At 39.0% G+C, this 18,352-nt stretch overlaps 1 protein-coding gene across 1 annotated transcript in view; it reads right to left on the bottom strand.

Moving 5' to 3' along the window:
- ANKRD16 (ankyrin repeat domain 16) overlaps positions 1–18,352 on the bottom strand; it is a 371,524-nt gene that overhangs the window by 284,289 nt on the left and 68,883 nt on the right. The gene's annotated exons all lie outside the window — the stretch shown is intronic.

Raw genomic sequence — 18,352 nt, 5'->3', positions numbered from 1 at the left:
ACATATATATATGTATACATACATATATATATATATATATATGTATACATACATATATATATATATATATATATATATATATTTATGTATACATATATATATATATATATCTATGGGAAACCATCATTTAAACTGAAATGTTTAAATATCAACTCAGAAAATACCATACTGAAGAAGCCAAAGCACAAAATACTGACTCACTGGAAACAGCTGCGTGACATGTAGTGCAGTCTTGGAGTTATTATATATAGTTAGTGAGGAGTGTGAGCGACAGAGCTCCCTTTGGGGAAAAAAGAAAAAAAAAAGCTTTCCTGTTTATTTTTCCATTGTTCAGTGTTTTGTGTTTCAGTGTTTTAAATGTGATCTTTTGTGGTTGTGTTTCAACTAAATGATTCAAATCTATAACATACATAATCCATTCAGCCACATTAATGCTCCAACAGACATGGACCCAGCTGACATATCCACAGACATACACAGCTCCACAGCACTTACTTGCATAGCAGCTACTACCATATAAATGAATAGATGAACTCTGTCAAAAGACAAGAGTTCATTTTTTCCTCCAGCAGTAAAAATTAAATTGGCAGAGCGATTCTCCCCCTTTATCAAGTTAATCTAGAACTGTGACCATTTCTGGGGGAGAATATGTGACTAAATAGAATTAGCTTAACTGTTGCATTAGCATGCAGCTTCCTCAGCTCCCAATCCCTCTGGGTCTCACATGGATAACAAATGGGCTGTACTATTCTCGCACCAGGGAATGAACAGGTGGACTAATGTAGATGACAGTTGTTGTGTCTTTCGACTTTTCCCGGTTAGGGGTCACCACAGCAGAACTCTGGTCTGCTAATGATTGGCAGTAGATTTTTATGTGCCGACTTGCCAGGCCTGACGCACAACCTTCAACGAAGGCATGCCCATTCACGCATGTCTCCACACAGAAGGCGCTCTAGCTGAGAATCGAACCAGACAGCGTCTTACTATGAGGCGACAACGCTACTGCAGCACCACCACCGCAGTACTAATGTAGATGACAGTGACAAGTTAAATAGTGAATTGAAAAGACTGGACAAAAAAAATAGTGGTAGTAAGCTGAACAAGGCTGACTAGATGTCTCTATCCAGGGCAACAGTTCCCAGATCATCCTGCGAAATCCCAAGGAATTGTCTAGTGTGTCTTCAGTTTGCCCTGGGCTTCCGCGTAGTGGGCCTAGCCTAGTACATCTTCTGTGGAAGTGCCCTCTCTACTAAGGAGAAGGTAGCATTACTAACAGATTTTCAGGGATTGCAGAGTTCCTCATTCTGAAATGTTATGAGGCCAGAAATTTTGTAAGGAAACAATCTGCCACTTGTATCTGCAATCTCAGCATTTTAGTCACTACTCAAAACTCATGACACTAAGTCAGGCTAGGGACGCAGATTCATCAATTTTGTCTTTCAACTCAATTTTCACATCTTCCACTGTAACTGCCCACCTGTCATTCACCACATGTAACCTTGTTTTTTTATTTTTATTTTACATTTGTTGACCGGGCTAGTCTAACTGGATATATGTCCATTTTCAGTAGAGGCCCAGAGAGAAAAGCTTCACATAAAAGACACTAACAAACAGAACATTTAACTACAGTTACAGCTTATTTGTTAGACAACAGGTGTTACATGGTAACTTTAGCATGCATGACAGGTAAAAATAGAACAAATAAGATGAATTCTCCCCCACCCTTTGAATGAAAATTTTTTTTTTATAAACCAAACACTGCAAGAAGAAAAAAAGTATTCAGAAGAATGTAGGGGATTCCCAAATCAAAGTTATGAGTAAGGCACAGGAGAACAGACTAGTTATAAACAGAATAGGGCAAATTAGTTGAGGGGCATTAGCTCATAAATAAGACAGAGAGATGCCCATACAGTTTTTCCTGGGTACAATAGGTCCAACTTAGAACATAGGGGTCTTAAACTGGCTATAAAGAGAGTAGTAAATGGTGCTATAGCCCAGGATACCAGGAGGAGAAAAAAATCTTATTCAGGGTTAGTACAGGGACATAGCCAGTGGGATGTAAGGTATAATTTGAGTTTCATTTTAAATAGTGTAGTTGAAGAAAGAGATATGAGTTCACTGGGAAGTAGGTTCCAGGTTTTACCCACAGTGTTAGAAAAAATGGAATCTCCTGCTTTATTTTTGGGTTTTTCTCTAGATACCAGCAGTTTATTTGCTGAGCAGAGGTTTGTAAGATTTTTATATGAGCTGATTAGACTTGTGAGAACTGGTGTGTTACCTGGTTGATAAAGGATTTTATGGTAATAATCAGTTGGTGAAATAGAATTTGATTATGCAATTCCAGCCAGCCCAGTTGGTTTAGATTTTGGCAGTGGTGGGTTCTGAAAGGGGAGCTGGTAGCAAATCTGGCAATATTATTGTAGGAGATTGCCACCTTGTTGAGGTTGCTTTTAGATATATTTGTATATATAGGAGAGGCATAAAAGAGAGATGAGATAAGGTGGGTGTGGGCAATAGTAGTTCTAGCAATGGGAGTAAGGAAGGGTTTAATTTTATAGAGCCTAGTTTTCGGTTAACTGATTTTATTGTGGTGTTGATATGAGTATCATAGTTAAGGCTGTGGTCAATAGTTACACCTAAGAGTTTAGTAGTAGTATCAGGAGATATAACTGTGCCATTTTTAGATTTGATAGTGAAGGCAAATGGGGTGGACTTTTGTGTAGGAGTAAACAGCAGTAGTTTAGTCTTTTTAGGGTTAAGGAGGAGACAATGCTGTAAAAATCATTCTTCTACTAGCTTGAAGACATTTTGGGTGAGGGACTGCAGTTCAGAAGCCCCTGTAGCTGAGGATATTAATGTGGAGTCATCTGCGTATTGAATGGATATAGCTTGGGAGATACTAATAGACAGATCTTTTATAAAGATTGAGAATAGAAGAGTGCCCAAAACAGAGCCTTAGGGTACACCATGGGAGACAGAAGGTGGGAGGACAGAGTGTTATCCCAAAGCACTGCCCAAGTAGGACTTGAACTACTGTAGTGCTTGCGTATCAAGTGAGAGGGACTTAAGAAAATTCAACAGTAGTTGATGGTTAACCATGTCGAATGCTTTTGAAAGATCAATAAAGATAGCAGAGGAAAGGGAGTTACTGTTACGGTTTTTGTTAATGTGGTCAGTAAATGATAGGAGGGCAGTAGTGGTGCTATGGAAAGGTCGAAAGCCATGCTGAGAGCTAGCTAATAGGCTATTTTGGAGAAGGTGGTCTAACAGTTAACGGTGGGTGCATTTTTCTATGATTTTAGCTATGGAAGAGAGTAGGGCAATTGGACGAAAGTATTATATGTGAGACTTTCCAGATGGATGGGATGGTACCTTCTGTTATGGTTCTATTTACTAGGATAGAGATAGGGTAAGCAATAACTTTAGCTGCTATTTGAAGATATTTAGCAGGTAAGAGGTCAGCAAAGGGGGTAGAGGGTTTGAGTTTTTGAAGGAGGGTACAGATGAGGGATGTAGGCACAGACTGGGAGTTGGAAGGTTGGCGGTGAGTTAGTTGAGGAGGAAGGCAAATAAGAGGATACAGGGGGTAGTGAGTTAGCAAGTGACTGGATAGCTTCAGTAAAGAAGATATTAAAGGAATCAGCAATTTGTTTGTAATTCCAGATGGGGTTGGTGTCTTAGATTTGCCTGGATGAAGGAGTCTATTGATACCTGACCAGAATTTCTGTAGACTTTGTTGATTGGTTTGTTGAAGTTGAAAGTAGTATTTTTTTTGTCTAATAGTAGTGATGCTTTAGTAGAATTTCTAAGCTGTTTAAATTTTAAATGATCAGATGGATCTTTAGAAGTACGCCATTTGGTCCAAAATTTGTTTCTAATTAGAATTTTTTGCTTAGTTTCCTTTGTAAGCCATGGAGCAGTTTTGTACTGATTCTAAAAGTACAGGAAGGAGCATGGTAGTCCGAGATTTCTAGGAACTCAGAAGTGAAGTATGCCACTGCTTCCTCCAGTTGGAGGTGTTTTAAGGGTGACCAGTTGCATACATTCAGTTCATTTTGGAAGTGTTCGGGGTTAAAATGTTTACTGGAGCGAGTTGTTCTATAAGTTGAAGGGCAGGGAATATTACTCTTTTGTCGAATTATATAAGTTAATGAGTGATCACTAATGTCATCTGGCATGATGCCTGATGTGTATGTTGGGGACTGAGTATTTATTAGAATCCAATCTAGGGTGCTTTCTTTGTTGGTAGGTTTATGGATACGAGTGGGTGAGGTGATAGTTTGGGAGAAGCCATGTAGGTTTATGTGGTTGATTAGGTTCTCGGAATTACAGGTATTCCAGTCTATATTAAAGTCGCCTAGCAGAATGGTTTCTTGTGGATAGTTAGTGGAAAGCCAGCTAAGGATATTTTCTAGGGAGGTGACGTCATTACCTGGAGGAAGATATGAGCATATAATGTTGATAGCCTTTCAGGTATTTAATTGTAGCTTAGTGATAAGAATTTCAATATTGGTAGTGGATGGTGGGTAAGTATTCAGTAGTGTAAACTGAAGCCCTGCTTTGTATATTAAGGCTATGCCCCCTCCTTTTTTGCTAAGGCGATCCACTCTTAAAATACTATATCCTGGAGGGGTGATTTCATAGTCTTGGTTTGTTGGTTTTAACCATGTTTCGGTTAGGCATAGACTATCAAAGTTATGTACATCCAGTAGGGCATGAAGGTGAGTCACTTTATTATTAACACTTCATATGTTCAAGTGAGCTATGAAGGGGGAGTTAGGAGGCATTGTAGGGGTGAGAAAGGAAGAGGGAGAAGGTCTAACTGAGTTAACAGGACTATTACTGGTAGGGCCAGGATTTGGATGAATTTCACCATCCAGTAGGAGGTGTAGGTGTAGTCTGTATGTGTGAATTAGAGAAAGATTCAGTATGTTATGTGTTCTCTTGACATGGTAGTGTTTATATGCAAAATGAGGGTGGCTGATAAAGCTGGTAGGGATGTTTTTTTAATGGGCTGTTGGGAATTAGATTAGCTAAGATGTTCATAGGCAGTTAGGATATAGGGAAGGGAAAGGATAGGAAGAAATGAGAACAGGAGTAGGGGGTTTGAGGTAAGTTGACGTGGGTGGAGTAGGCATTGTGCTGAAGAAGTTGAAGGTGGAAAGTGAACAGGTGAGGTATTTAATGAAGTGGGAGGAGTGATATAGTATGATGGAATTCCTTTAATGGGTTAAGGGATGGGACTGGATAATGGGGAAGTGGGAGTGACTAGAGAGGTATAAGGCTAGATGCACTGGGGTGGGTGAGAATTGGGGGTAGGGTAGGGGAGCAGAGTGAGCCCGGAGGGCAAACAGAGTGGGTAGAGCAAGAAGGAAAGGAAGCAGGCAGGTAGTGAGGAAATCAATCAGGGGAAAGTGGAAGGTAGGTTCAAAGTGGGGTATACAAGGAGGTAAAGGACTTAACAGAGATGAAGAGGGTTAGATGAATAAAAAATAACAGAAAGAGTGTGGATGGGTAAAGGTGGAATAAGATACAGGTAAGTAACTGGTTAAAACCTAGTTTCTAAGAAACAGTAGGGCTGCTAGGTAGTGGCGGTCCTATGCTGCTCTCTAGTGGTCAATCCCTATGATAGAGCGGGGGGAGAAACAGGAGAGCTGTAGTGGAGAGGAGAGAATAAAAAGAGCAGGGGGGAGAGCATACTGCTCAGAAAAAAAAATCACAGACTTATGTGAAGGCTGTCAGCCCAGCTAGCTAGAATTTCGTAAATAATCCTATGCCATTTGTAAATATTAATATGATCCATAGATCTGTCTTACAAATGTAAGAAAACTATACAGTATGTGTGTGTGTTAAACTGTATGTTATGTGCTGAATGTAACAACAGTGTACCCTGCTGGAGAAGTGCAGAAATGTATATGGGCTATATGCCTATGCAAATGTATGTTTTCATGGTAGAAATTAGAACATACAGAGTTAACTTGCAAACTCTGAGAAAATAAGTAAAGAGTTTTATGATTGTGTTTACCACAGCTAGAAGACAGAATGTCTGCAGCTAGAGTTTCTTTCTACTGTCCTAAGACAGAAAGAATTACTAGGTTTAAAATGCAAAAGTGTTAATTGTTTTACAACTTCCAGTTTCAGGCAAGCTTCTAAGAGATAAGTATTTTTCATAGAGACATGTTAAATTCTGTTAGTATCTGTTTAGCATGGGAACTAGAGGCAGGTGTCAAATAGTGATATCATCTAGCTAACCTGGCAGTAATGTGTACTATTAATTTAAGAACTATCTCAGAGAGAAAGGCTGGGCATTTTGTATTCGTCTCTAGACCTGTAAACATCCATTCAGTACTTGCATTTACTTTGCTCTGTAAATAAGACTTAGATCGTGGAATTTCTCTTAGAGATAGATAGAAATATATTAAGATCAGTCTAGATGTTTTCTGTATATATGCGAGACTGCCCTGCAATGTTGTTTTAAAATATCTCATGTGACTCTGAACTCTGTTGTCACTGTATTGAGTTACTGAGTAGTGTCTTGTTCTTTTATTATTTATTATTAAATATAATTAAACCTTTTAATTGTGGCTGGTTTTGTTTAGAGATATTTAAGCTCTTAGAGTACTTGCATATAGGTTCATAGGTAGGTACTAGGCTATTGGCCCTAGGGCCTATATAAGCCTAGCCAAAAAGGTACCCTGGCTTTCGCCACCCAAGAAAATTATTTTCCTGTGCCCCTGTCGAGCACAGCCACAGAGGTGATCCCCAGAGTGAATTTCCTATTTCCCAGCCAATCATCAAGATTTATCTTGAGTGCTAATGAGGAGCTTTGTTTGATATAGATAGGTAGTTTGTTCCACAGTATGAAGTCTCTGGGACAGGAATCTATCCCTACAGCGTGTTCTGTTTATTGTGGTGACAAGGTTTAGGTCCCTAGAATGTGTAGCTTGGAGGGATTGTGATTTCTTTAAGTGGAGCATATCTAATAGCTCTGGGTTTGACATAGCTTTGTATGTTAGACAGAGATCGACTCTGAGTAGGCGATATGTGACAGAGTAAAGCTGGAGTTTTTTTAGACTGTCTGCTTATGGCATCTGTCTGAGGCTAGTAATATTCTTTGTGAGGTATTTCTGCGGCCCTTCCAGTTGGTATAGATGTCTTGTGAGGTACATACCAAAAGGGATGTTGTACTCTATAATGGGTCTAATGAGTGACGAGTAGAGGGGAACAATGACCTCTTTTCTCCTGGATGAGAAACCTTTTGTGATGAGGTGTGTCATGTAGAAGGATTTCCTGACTACTGTGGCGATGTGATCAAAGGAGAGACTACTGTCCACCTGTGTCCCAAGGTCTCTTATCACACTTTTGGTGTTAAGTAGACTACCACCTATGTGGTAGCTCATGGGTACAGAGTTTTTACCAAAGGGGATAACAATGCATTTTTTGGCATTTCCACTTGAGCCCATGGCTTTGACACCAGGCATCTGTCTCAGTGACGCCATTTTGCAGCATGTCCAGATCTGTAGGAGTTTTGATTATGGTTCCTAGTTTGCAGTCATCTGCAAACTTCATTAGCCAAAGACCTTCTGTGTTAGCCTGTACTTCAGAAAAGTAGATACCAAACAGGAGAGGACCTAGGACTAAACCCTGTGGTACTCCACTTGTCACTGGTCTAAAGTCGGATTTGGAGTCTGCTACTTTCACAGTGTGGGTTCTGTCAGTGAGCCAGTTGGCAACCCATCTTGTGACATAGGGATTTATACCTAGTTTAGTGCATTTATCTATAATTCCAGAGTGGGGGATGGTGTCAAAACCCTTGGCGAGATCTAGATAGGCTGTGTTTACCACCTTATTCTCATCTACGGCTTTGGTGACTGCTTCAAATAAGTCTATCAGGTTTAGGAGACATGATCTGCCTTTTACAAACCCAAACTGGGTGGGGTACAGAGTTTGGAGATTACCAATGTCTTTGTTTATACGTTCTATGATGATACATTCCATAGCCTTGCAGACCAGGCTCATTAGGCTAATGGGGCAGTAGTTCCTGGGGTCCGTGGTGACTCCCCCTTTGGGGAGTGGGATGACTGTTGCTGTGCGCCATTCAGTGGGCACAAAGTCTTAGGTGAGGCTATGATTGAACATGTTGCTTAGGTGGGGTGCCAGTTCATTCTGTAGTTCATGTAGAACACAGCCTGGGATGCTGTCAGGTCCCATGATGCTGTGTTCTTGGCTTTGGAGAGTGTTTTTTTTACCTTAGCAGCCATGATTACAGGAACATTGCATTCTTCCAGTATAGAGATGGGTCTTTTAGGAGGTGAGAGGGGGGTAATGTTAGCAGTGAACCTATCTGCCAGGATGTTGGCAATATCATAGGTTTATAGGTAGGTACTAGGCTATCGGCCTGAGGGCCTACGTAAGCCTAGCCAACAAAGTTCCCTGGCTTACGCCACCCAAAAAAGTTATTTTCCTGTGCCACTGTTAAGCAGAGACACAGAAGTGATCCCCAGGGTGAATTTCCTATTTCCCATCCACTCATCAAGATTTTTCTTGAAGAGTGCTAATCCTGCTTGACATTGATAGGTAGCCTGTTCCAGAGAATGGGAAGTCTCTGGGACAGGAATCATGGTCTGTTTATTGTGGTGACAAGGTTTAGGTCCCTAGACCGTGTAGCTCAGTGGGATTGGGATTTCTTTAGGTGTAGCATGTCCAACAGCTCTGGGTTTGACATAGTTTTATATGTTAGGCAGAGATCACCTCGGAGTAGGCGATATGCTACAGAGTAATGCTGGAGTTTTTGAGACGGTCAGTGTAGGGCATCTGTTTGAGGCCAGTAATCCTCTTTGTGAGGTACTTCTGTGGCCTTTCCAGCTGCTGCAGATGTCTTGTGAGGTACATTTCAAAAGGGGTTTTGTACGCTATAATGGGTCTAATGAGCGTCGAGTAGAGGGGAACAATGACCTCTTTTTTCCTGGATGAGAACCCTTTTAAGATGAGGTGTGTCACATAGAAGGACTTCCTGACTACTGTGGCGATATGACTATCAAAGGATAGACTACTTGTCCACCTGAGTCCCAAGGTATCTTATCACACATTCGGTGTTAAGTAAACTGATGTCTATGTAGTAGTTCAGGGGTACAGAGTTTTTACCAAAGGGGATGACAATGCACATTTTGGCATTGAGCTTGAGGCCATGGCTCTGACACCTGGCATGTCTCAGCGAGGCCCTTCTGTAGGATTTCCACATCAGTTGGTTCTGTACATTTAGTGCCATTGTGCTGTAACTCAGAGCAGATCTGAGTGTAGCCATTGAGATTTTTGACATAGCTATAGAATGCTTTGTGGTTGTCTTTAAAATCAATGGTGATTTTGTTTTCGTAACTAGCTTTGGAGGATGTTTATGAGGGATCTCAGCTTCTTACTGAGGCTGACCAGGGAGTTCCTCCAATCATGGAATTTTACTCTTTTTTGCAACAGTTTCATTCTTCTGTTGTAGAGTTTGTTTATGGCAGGGGACCACCAGATTGCCTTCCTTTTTTGGAGGATAGCATCTTGGTTCTGTTAGGGATAGCATGATCCATGCACTTGTGTAAGTGCTTATAAAGTGCATTTGTGTATGATTCAGCAGTCATACCTCTATTGTCCGTCTGCACAGGTGTCGTGAAGTTTGCCACTTCTGCCTTAAGAAGCGTGAAATTGGCTTTGGAAAAATGCTTTAGGGTGGTTTGCCTAATGGGGGGTGGGGGCAGTATGTGGATGTCTATGGTGATTAACTTGTGGTCGGATCTTACCAACGAGGAATTGACAGTTGGTGTGGAACACTGGTCAGCCATATAGGTAATGACTAGGTCTAGGATATTGTTGACCTTGTTGGGGGTGTGGATAAGTTGATCCAAGGTGCTGGAATTTATGAATTCCAGAAAACGTTGAGCAAAAGAGTTGGTGCATGAGTAGTTTTCCCAGTTAATGGTGGGGTAGTTGAAATCACCCATTGGTGTTGGGTTGTACTTTAATATTTTCCAGTGTATCAAGAAATGAGGAGTGTGAGTCCTGGGGCATGGTAGGGGATCTGTAGCAAGTTACAATTTGGATTGTGGTCTTGCCCAAAGTTAGTTGCACTTGGATAATCTCGGAATGCAGTATGCAGAGCAACTAGCCTGGAGGTGTGGATATTCTTAATGAATATGGACATGCCTCTGCCCTTTAGTGTTTCGGTCCAGGTTAGGTGGCCGAAAGGTGTAGTATGAATTATAGCCTGGTAATACAGGGGTGGTCTCTGGAGCCTTGAACCAGGTCTCTGTCACTGCACAGATGTGGATGCTCTCCATTTTAAGGAGTGCCTCAAGTGAATGCATTTTGAGGTTTAGACTTCTAGCATTGAGTAGTATTACCCTCAGATTTTGCTTGCTTGTGCCTGTTACGGTGGTGATTGTATGTATTTGGTAACATTGTACAGGCCACTCCTAAATAGCCTTCAAGTCTTGGACACACTTACCATTTGGATAATAGTAACACTGCACAGTAGAATTGGTCACCCTTTGTGAAGGGCCTTATAGTAGCAGATAAGAGCTGGTTGGTGGCAGTGCTAAATACCTTTTAGTCTGGGCAGAAGGGGGCATAGCTAGTGAACCTGTGCCAGTCTTCCCCAGGAGTGTCTGTGTGTTTGTATATAGATCAAATCTCAAAGTGTGTGTGTGTGTGTGTCAGCTACTTGGGCAGAGGCACAGAGCACTGGTTGGACAGCGAAGTTCTGGCTTGACCACTTGGCTGAGATCTCAACCCTATAGCTGTGCCAGTGGGGAGTCTTACTGGAGATTTGGAGAAAGAGAGAGAATTCAGCCCCAGACTGATTGTAATCTCTGTGTGCTCTTAAGAGGAATTATACTTTACTGTATGTGTACTTGTCATCCTTCCGATGTGCACGTCCCTCACTGGTGCTAGTAGTGAGGCTTGTAGCTCCTAGATTACTGGGCCAGTGCAGGGGCATCACAACTTGCATTCAGCATTTACAAGAAACAAAGTTAAAATGTTGTTTACAGACTTTATCAACTTGGGCCTAGATGCCACTGCAGAAGGGAAACCAAGCATTATGGCTCAGTAGTAAAGAAATAGAAGCAGTGGAACAGGATGTAAAGATACAGACGGAAGCATTGAAAAAGGCTAAAGCTTTTCCCCTGGGCTTCTGAACCCATGGGATACCACCTATGCCCCTTATGGATAGGGCCAATCTGTAAGATACTCAAGACATGGCCAGAAATCCATGCCATCCTCTTGCCCCTAGGGGACATACATTTTGTAAAATTGGGTTATACTGGCTAAGCTTGAAAGGGCTCTTAATCTGTTAGCCTAGTAATAATTTCTTATAAACCTATGAAAAGGGGTTCCTTGTGAAGTTAGATTGTCCTAGTAAACAAATGCAAATAAAATAAAATAAATAAAAAGACTTACAAATAACTTGAAACACAATAGGGCAACCTAGTAAGTATAAAGTATAGCTCATGAAGTAGACTGAGAAAAATCTTGCTCTCCTTCACTGCAGGTTTTTGCTGCTTCTGTACAGGTGACTGAAAATGTCAGCAATGTTATTTCAATTGACCTTCCACACAATTAAGTGTATCATCTATAAAATGTGTGCATAATCTTAGGTGACAGACAAAAAGGACTGTTTTTTTCTTTAAAGTTAAAATGATTTTTCTATTAATTTTAAAGGCATAAGTTACATCTAATTAAGACCACACTCATCCTCTTGATTTGATGAAATATTTGACCCTCGGAACATGGTGATTAAACACCGATACTGTGAAAAAGACAAACCAGTTAAGCAATTCTATAGTGCGAGACCTGATCTTAGCAATTGTTAAGCACCCCTGCTTCAGTTGTTCAGATTGGGTATTACCAGTACTGGCCAGCAAATGAGAGCAGCAGAATGAGAAACAAATTTGTTTTTGCATGCTGTGTGTGCCAGTAATGTGTCCCTGATGTTCTGTAACATAAGAGAAATGTGTTACATTGTCTTTCTCTCAGTGCTCACTAAGTGCTTTAAGGCTTTGGAAGCTGACAAAACACTTAGAATTTTTTTGTTTGCCTATAACTAGTAGTACATGGAGCAGATAAAGCTCCATGTACTACAAATAATTATGTTTGGGTCTCTGATCTTAACTCTTTATTATGCGTTCTTGACATGGATGCCAAGATTCACCTCTCAAACTTCTCTCTCTCGAGGTGAATTTCTTAGTATACATGTCGTGAACACATAATAAACCAGTTATAATTGCTAACCCAGTCATAATCCCCTATATTACTTAGGTACATTACTGGCTGCAACAGGGTGTATATTAAGCTCTTATGAATTTTTGCAGCTCAATATATGTAAGTACTGATGTATTTAGTAGCAATACTGGATATACAGCAAACGTTTATGTATTCATCAGTGTTACTTTATAACAAGCTTGTAGGATTGCACTAATCTGTAAAGACATTTTACATCACTTAAATGTTCTAACAAAACTCTTGGACAGTAATAATTTCTTAAGACTGTTTTATTATTCTTGATCCTGCCTATATTTCTCTTTTGGACAAAGAAATCTAAATCCTGAGATTCTGGCTTACATACCTACTGACATATAGCATATCTGCTTACACAAATTCAACTATCCAGGTTTCCTCTTAACATGAAACATATCTGTTCAACAGGAGAGTGAAGTCTCTTTCTTTACACTGCTCTTAAAATTATGTTGCTTTCTAATAAAATTGTATGGAAAATTGTTAATGCTGTTTGATGGTATACATAAAAAAACCTACTTCATTTTACATGAACACAAAAATGTTAACACTTTGAATTATGTTATCCCTTCCAGGAAAGCCATCTGCAGTTCTCTCTCTTTATCTGCTTATTGAAGCTACTCCCTTTTTACCTGTGTTTCTTTATATGTTACAAGTTTAACTTCTCTTAATCTTAAGATTCCAAGATCAAGATATGATGACAGGAGTGACTGAAAACCCATACTGGCTTTATTTTCAGTCACCGCCACATAATTTTCTGTTATGCCAGCTTCTACAATTCCCTCCTGGCCGGAATCTTATCAGATGTACTTACATATCATGACCACATTTTTACAGACTTAAGCTGTAAACTCCACACCTTATTGAAGACTTTATTTTTACCCTTTTAATTTAATCATCTTTGTTTCATTATCTGTTGTTGTTTTGGGGGTAAAGTAATTTTATTTTTCAAAACAGTTGAATTATTTTTACATTTCCACAAACATGTCCAATAATTGGGCCTTCTCATCTGTACTGAATCAAACCAGAAGCTGTAAAAACAAAAAAAAAAGGGAAACAGCCTTTAACAAAACAAGGTCAGTGCATCACATGAGCCAGATGTTTAAAGCTCAAACCATGTGTTACTATTTCCATGTCCACGAGCAACTGTACAGAGTGCTGCTACTAAATTGCTGTGCTAGATGTTGGATAGTTGTTGGTGATAAGCGCATCAAAAACAAAACCATCAGCTCCAGATAAACAAAAGTCAATTATTCATTAAAAAAACAATTATATGAAATAACACATGACTAAAAATGCATAAAACATGACAGTACATACAAGTATTCATATTACTGGACTTCCAAGATGGCTGTAAATTGAGTAACAGCTTAGTTTTAGCTCTCCCAGTGTGAAAACAGAAACTTAACACAGAAAGCCAGTGGACCTACATTTCTGGATAAACCTAAGTAACTGGCTAGTAGGTGCACTGCCTGGATGCCAGGAAAAAAGAAATACAGAGGACCTGAAGGAAAATCAGCTACAAAAGGTGACAAAAAAAAACACCGACTGGAAAAAGTAATATAGCTGTTCAACAAAAAGTAGTGCAAACTCCAGACCTGACTTCCAGTAACCTAAAGGAAAGTATAAGGGAACTGCACCCAGACCTGACTAAAATAAATGAACACTAATGGAGTATATCAACTCAAACAATGAAAGGCTGGAAAAAATGGAAGAAGCTTTAAACAGATATTCAGATAAGGTGATAAAACTGCAAAACTCAATGGTCAAAATAGGTTCATAGGTGTTTAGTAGGCTAACGACCACAAGGGCCTTTTTAAGCCTAGCCATGCTTCCCAAATCTCTGACAAGTTCTGATACTCTTGATAAGTGTAAGCATGGGCCTGGGAGAAGAACCATTTACAGGTTACCTGTGTCCATTAGAAACATAGGTACCAAACCAGGGATGAAGAAAAGCTTGGCTGAGTATGAGACTGCACAAGAAGAGAGGTTTCAGAAATAACAGAATTAGAGAACACAGCATGTACTAAAACCTGAGATCTTCTGCTGTACCCCAGAAGTTGGAAGGAACATACTGTATTAATTTTATTAAAGCACAGATAATCAACTGGACTGGTATTCCACAACAGCAGTTGTTAATTGAAAGGGCACATTATGTGTATGCTTGAAACCTGACTATGAGAAAACAACCTAGACCTTTAACAGTAAAGATGCAATCTTACCAACAGAAGGAGTTCATTCTGACAAAACTGTAGCAGAAGGACAAAGTACTAAAAGTGGGAGATAGCAGAGTGTTTGTGAAGAATGACTACTCATTTACAGAAGGCAGAAGAGGAGTAAATGTATTCCATTATTCAGGGAATGTTGAGAATCAGGTGTGAGATTCAAATTGCTGTACCCAGCTAATATTTTCCCTGGAGGAATAAAATAATTTTTCATGAAGTACATGCTAAGGAAGAAATATAAAAGTGTGTCTAACAAAAAGTGAGTTGTGAAACAAAAAGGGATTCTGCTGCTTATTCTTCTGGTAAAAAAGACCACAGAGTGACTGTGCTAGTGAAACCTTTTCCAGTGTTTCAATGGAAAATGCTTGAGAGAGGGGAAAAAAGCATGAGAGTTGACTAGAAAAATCAAGAGTACATTGGAATTGAAGCACAGGCAGGGTTTGGGAGATGGAGATGAACAGGAATAGAACAAGAAAATCTGGAAATATTGGACTTTCTTAAACTTGTAGGAGACTCTAAAGCATATGCCCTACTTCATGTCATCAATGTTCGGAAAAATACTCGGGGGGGGGGAAGGAAGGAGTTAAATGTAAGTAAAACAATTTCTTAATAGTGCAAGATTTTCTTCGCATGCTGTAAATTTTTTGAGTTATTTTTAAGTGTAATGGGGATACTAATGTAAATAAGTGCGCCTGTTTTTCTTGCCTTTTTTTTTCTTTGTCTCTTCTTCTCTCTTTCTCCATGTTCAGTTTTAAGAATTATAGGCACTGCAATACAAAAAACAAACAAACAAACAAAAAAAAAATAGATCTGGTTCGAACAGCATGACAAAAAAGAAAAGTTACTGTGCTTTTCCCCATTCTTCCATAGGGGAATGACTGGGTTAAGGTCATTAGCTTAATCTAGTACAAGTTTTAACAGAAAGCAAGTACATGAAAAAGAATACTAGAAAAAAAGCCTTATAATATTCAATAAAGCATTTTGTGCCTGCTTTGCATGTCTCTAGCTGACAATCTGATAAAGGGAAATGGCTTGGAGAAAATGTTTTTTGAAAGCATTCAAGTGAATTTCCAGCTGAGAGAGCTATAAAGATAAGACAAAACCAGATAACACTTAACAGAATCACAGGTGGTACCATGCATCTTTGCGTGGATAACCTTTCTTTTAGGTTACCTTAAGGCTGTGTGTGTGGCTGTCAGTTTGGAATATTTGTTCCTATTAGGAGGGCAACACTTCAGTATTTGAAGATGTACATAGTTCTGTGTGTTATTATTAAGTTCATAGGTTAACTGCTCTTGTGGGTCATTTTAAGCCTAACCAGTTACACCCTGTAAGAATCAAACCTTGCACTTTGTATTTGTAACATAAACACCTTAACCATTATGCCAACCTCCGACTAAATGTTAGTACGCATGAGATATGTCTACATAGGTCTGGATTTGAAGTCTCACTCCAATGAACCTTCTACACACAGTAAGGGTGCCTTATCTCTCTTTGCCATGCAAATACCTTTGTTAATAGGTTTTTGTGGTACTGGGAATGTGTTTGTATTTTTGTTTGAGGGTTTTTAATAAAACAAAATGTTCTGTAAGGTGTGACATAGGCTCAAATGGAGATGACATGAAACAACTGTACAAAAGATTAGCCTGCCAAATAGCACATGTATATAACACAAAAGCTGGAACTAGACATTTAACAAAAAAGCTGTTATACATAAAAGGTAGGAATAATCATTTCTCAAGAATATTATGCTTTCTGTAATGTCTTTAAACATAAATGGTCTCACAGATAAATACAAAAAAGAAAGAGTAGTGAACTGTATTAAACATGTAGAGTACAATTAGTTATACTAGAGTAGACACACTTGGAAAGAAATGAACATGTGAATTTGATAAAGAAAGGCTTTCAGAATGGTTATTCAGTAGAATACCTGAGGCAAAGCAAGACAGCAGTACTTATATTAATTAAAAGAGGAGCTTCAATAGTGATAGACAAGAATAAAAAAGACAACAACAGTTGATTTGTAGTGCTAAGGGGCTACTGGCAAGGGAGGAGAATTATACTGGCATGTACTTATATTTCACCAAAAACTGCTACAGTGGAGCTTAAGAAATTTCTGGGAAAAATAATCAGCTTTCAGCAAGAATTATTACATATAGGTGGGGACTGGAATTTGATTTGCAACACTGAAGATGTGTCTGAGGGGCAGAAGGGAATATATAACAAAGGAGGATAGATTTTTAAACAATTTATGAAAATATTTGGCATGGAAGATGTGAATTCAGTACTAGCAGTTCAGAGTGAATTTACATATTATTCCCCAAGATGCAAAAACTGGGCTAGGTAGACAGAATTTACATTCCAAATGAATATATGTATTTAATTGAAGGTCTTGATATGCACCCAATCACTTTTTCAGAACACACACCAATAATCACTAAAAGACAAACACAGGGTAATGAAATAAAAATGAGACACTGGCGCATTCCTACCTATTTGTTGAAAATAAAGGAATTTAAAGAACGGATAGTGGAAATTATTCAGGAGCTATTAGAGAAGATAGACATTTATTCTGAAAACATAGTTAGAGAGTGGGATAAAAATAAAGTGGATTTTAAAAATAGTGTGGAAATAAAAGAAAGGGAAATATGGTTAAGAAGTAACAAGAATTATTTAGAGGCAATGACAAATGTTAAAGTACTGCAAAACAGGGGGAATCTCACAGAACAAGAAGAGCAGCAACTGCAGGATGCTAAACAGAAAATAAAGGATTATTTTGATAATATGCATGATGAGTATGGAAAGATTGCTGTTAAACAACTGTTTTTTTATAAGAACTCTAGAGCACAAAAACTTTTAGCACAACAACTCAAGCAGAAGAAGGTAGAAAGGGCTGTCACCAAGCTTAGGGAGCCTATAACAAGGAAGATAAGGGATCTTGTAGAAGTATTAGAAATATTTTGGAAATTCTATTAAAGTATGTATAAAGCACAGAAACATGGAAATCACGAAAAGGTGCAAATGGAAATGTTTATGGAAGAATTAAATATGCTAAGATTAGAAGTAGAGGAGGGTCAATTACTAACAGGATAGGAGGAGATGAGATAAAAATAGTGATATATAACCAATCACGGGAAAATCCCCAGGAATAGATGGTATTCATGTAGAAGTTTAGCAGCTAGGAGGGAAAAACTGATAAAGATCTGGAAGGTTTTGTTTAACAGTATTTTAAAAGGAGAAGTACCAACATCCTAGAAGAAAGCAATGTTAGCTGTAATACCTAGAGGGTAAAGATCCATCAGATCAGCTTCATACAGGCCCATTTCAATACTAAACTATGATTATAAACGTTATGTTTATAATGGCTAATAGAATGACAAAAGTGATGTCAAAATTGGTAGATATGGATCACTGTGGTTTTGTGGAGGGGAGACAAACATTTTACAACATTAACAGAACACTAATGATCCAGAGGGAAGCAGAATGTAAGAAAATACCACTGTTGTTGGTGGGTCTTGATGCAGAGAAAGCATTTGACAGAGTAATCTGAGACTTTATGAGAATAGCAATGGAAGCATTTGCATTCCTGGTAAAATTATAAGGTTGATTAGGAAGATATATGAGGGATCACAAGTGAAAATTAAAGTGGGTGGGGTCCTCTCTGATAATTTTTGCTTGAGCAGAGGAACCAGGCAAGGGTGTCCTCTCCCCCCTTTGTTACTTGCATTATATTTAGAACCATCTGCAAAGAAAATAATGGACTCAAAAATTCAAGGATATAATTGGTATGTAGTCAACAAAAGCTGGCTCTATTTGCAGCTGATATTATTTTATACCTGACAAACCAGAAT

Source organism: Protopterus annectens, chromosome 11.part0, assembly GCF_019279795.1.
Source record: "Protopterus annectens isolate FY-2018-M chromosome 11.part0, PAN1.0, whole genome shotgun sequence".
In the NCBI taxonomy this organism is placed as follows: domain Eukaryota; kingdom Metazoa; phylum Chordata; order Ceratodontiformes; family Protopteridae; genus Protopterus; species Protopterus annectens.
Note: the sequence above shows the minus strand (reverse complement) of the source record. Positions and strands in the feature narration are given on the sequence as shown.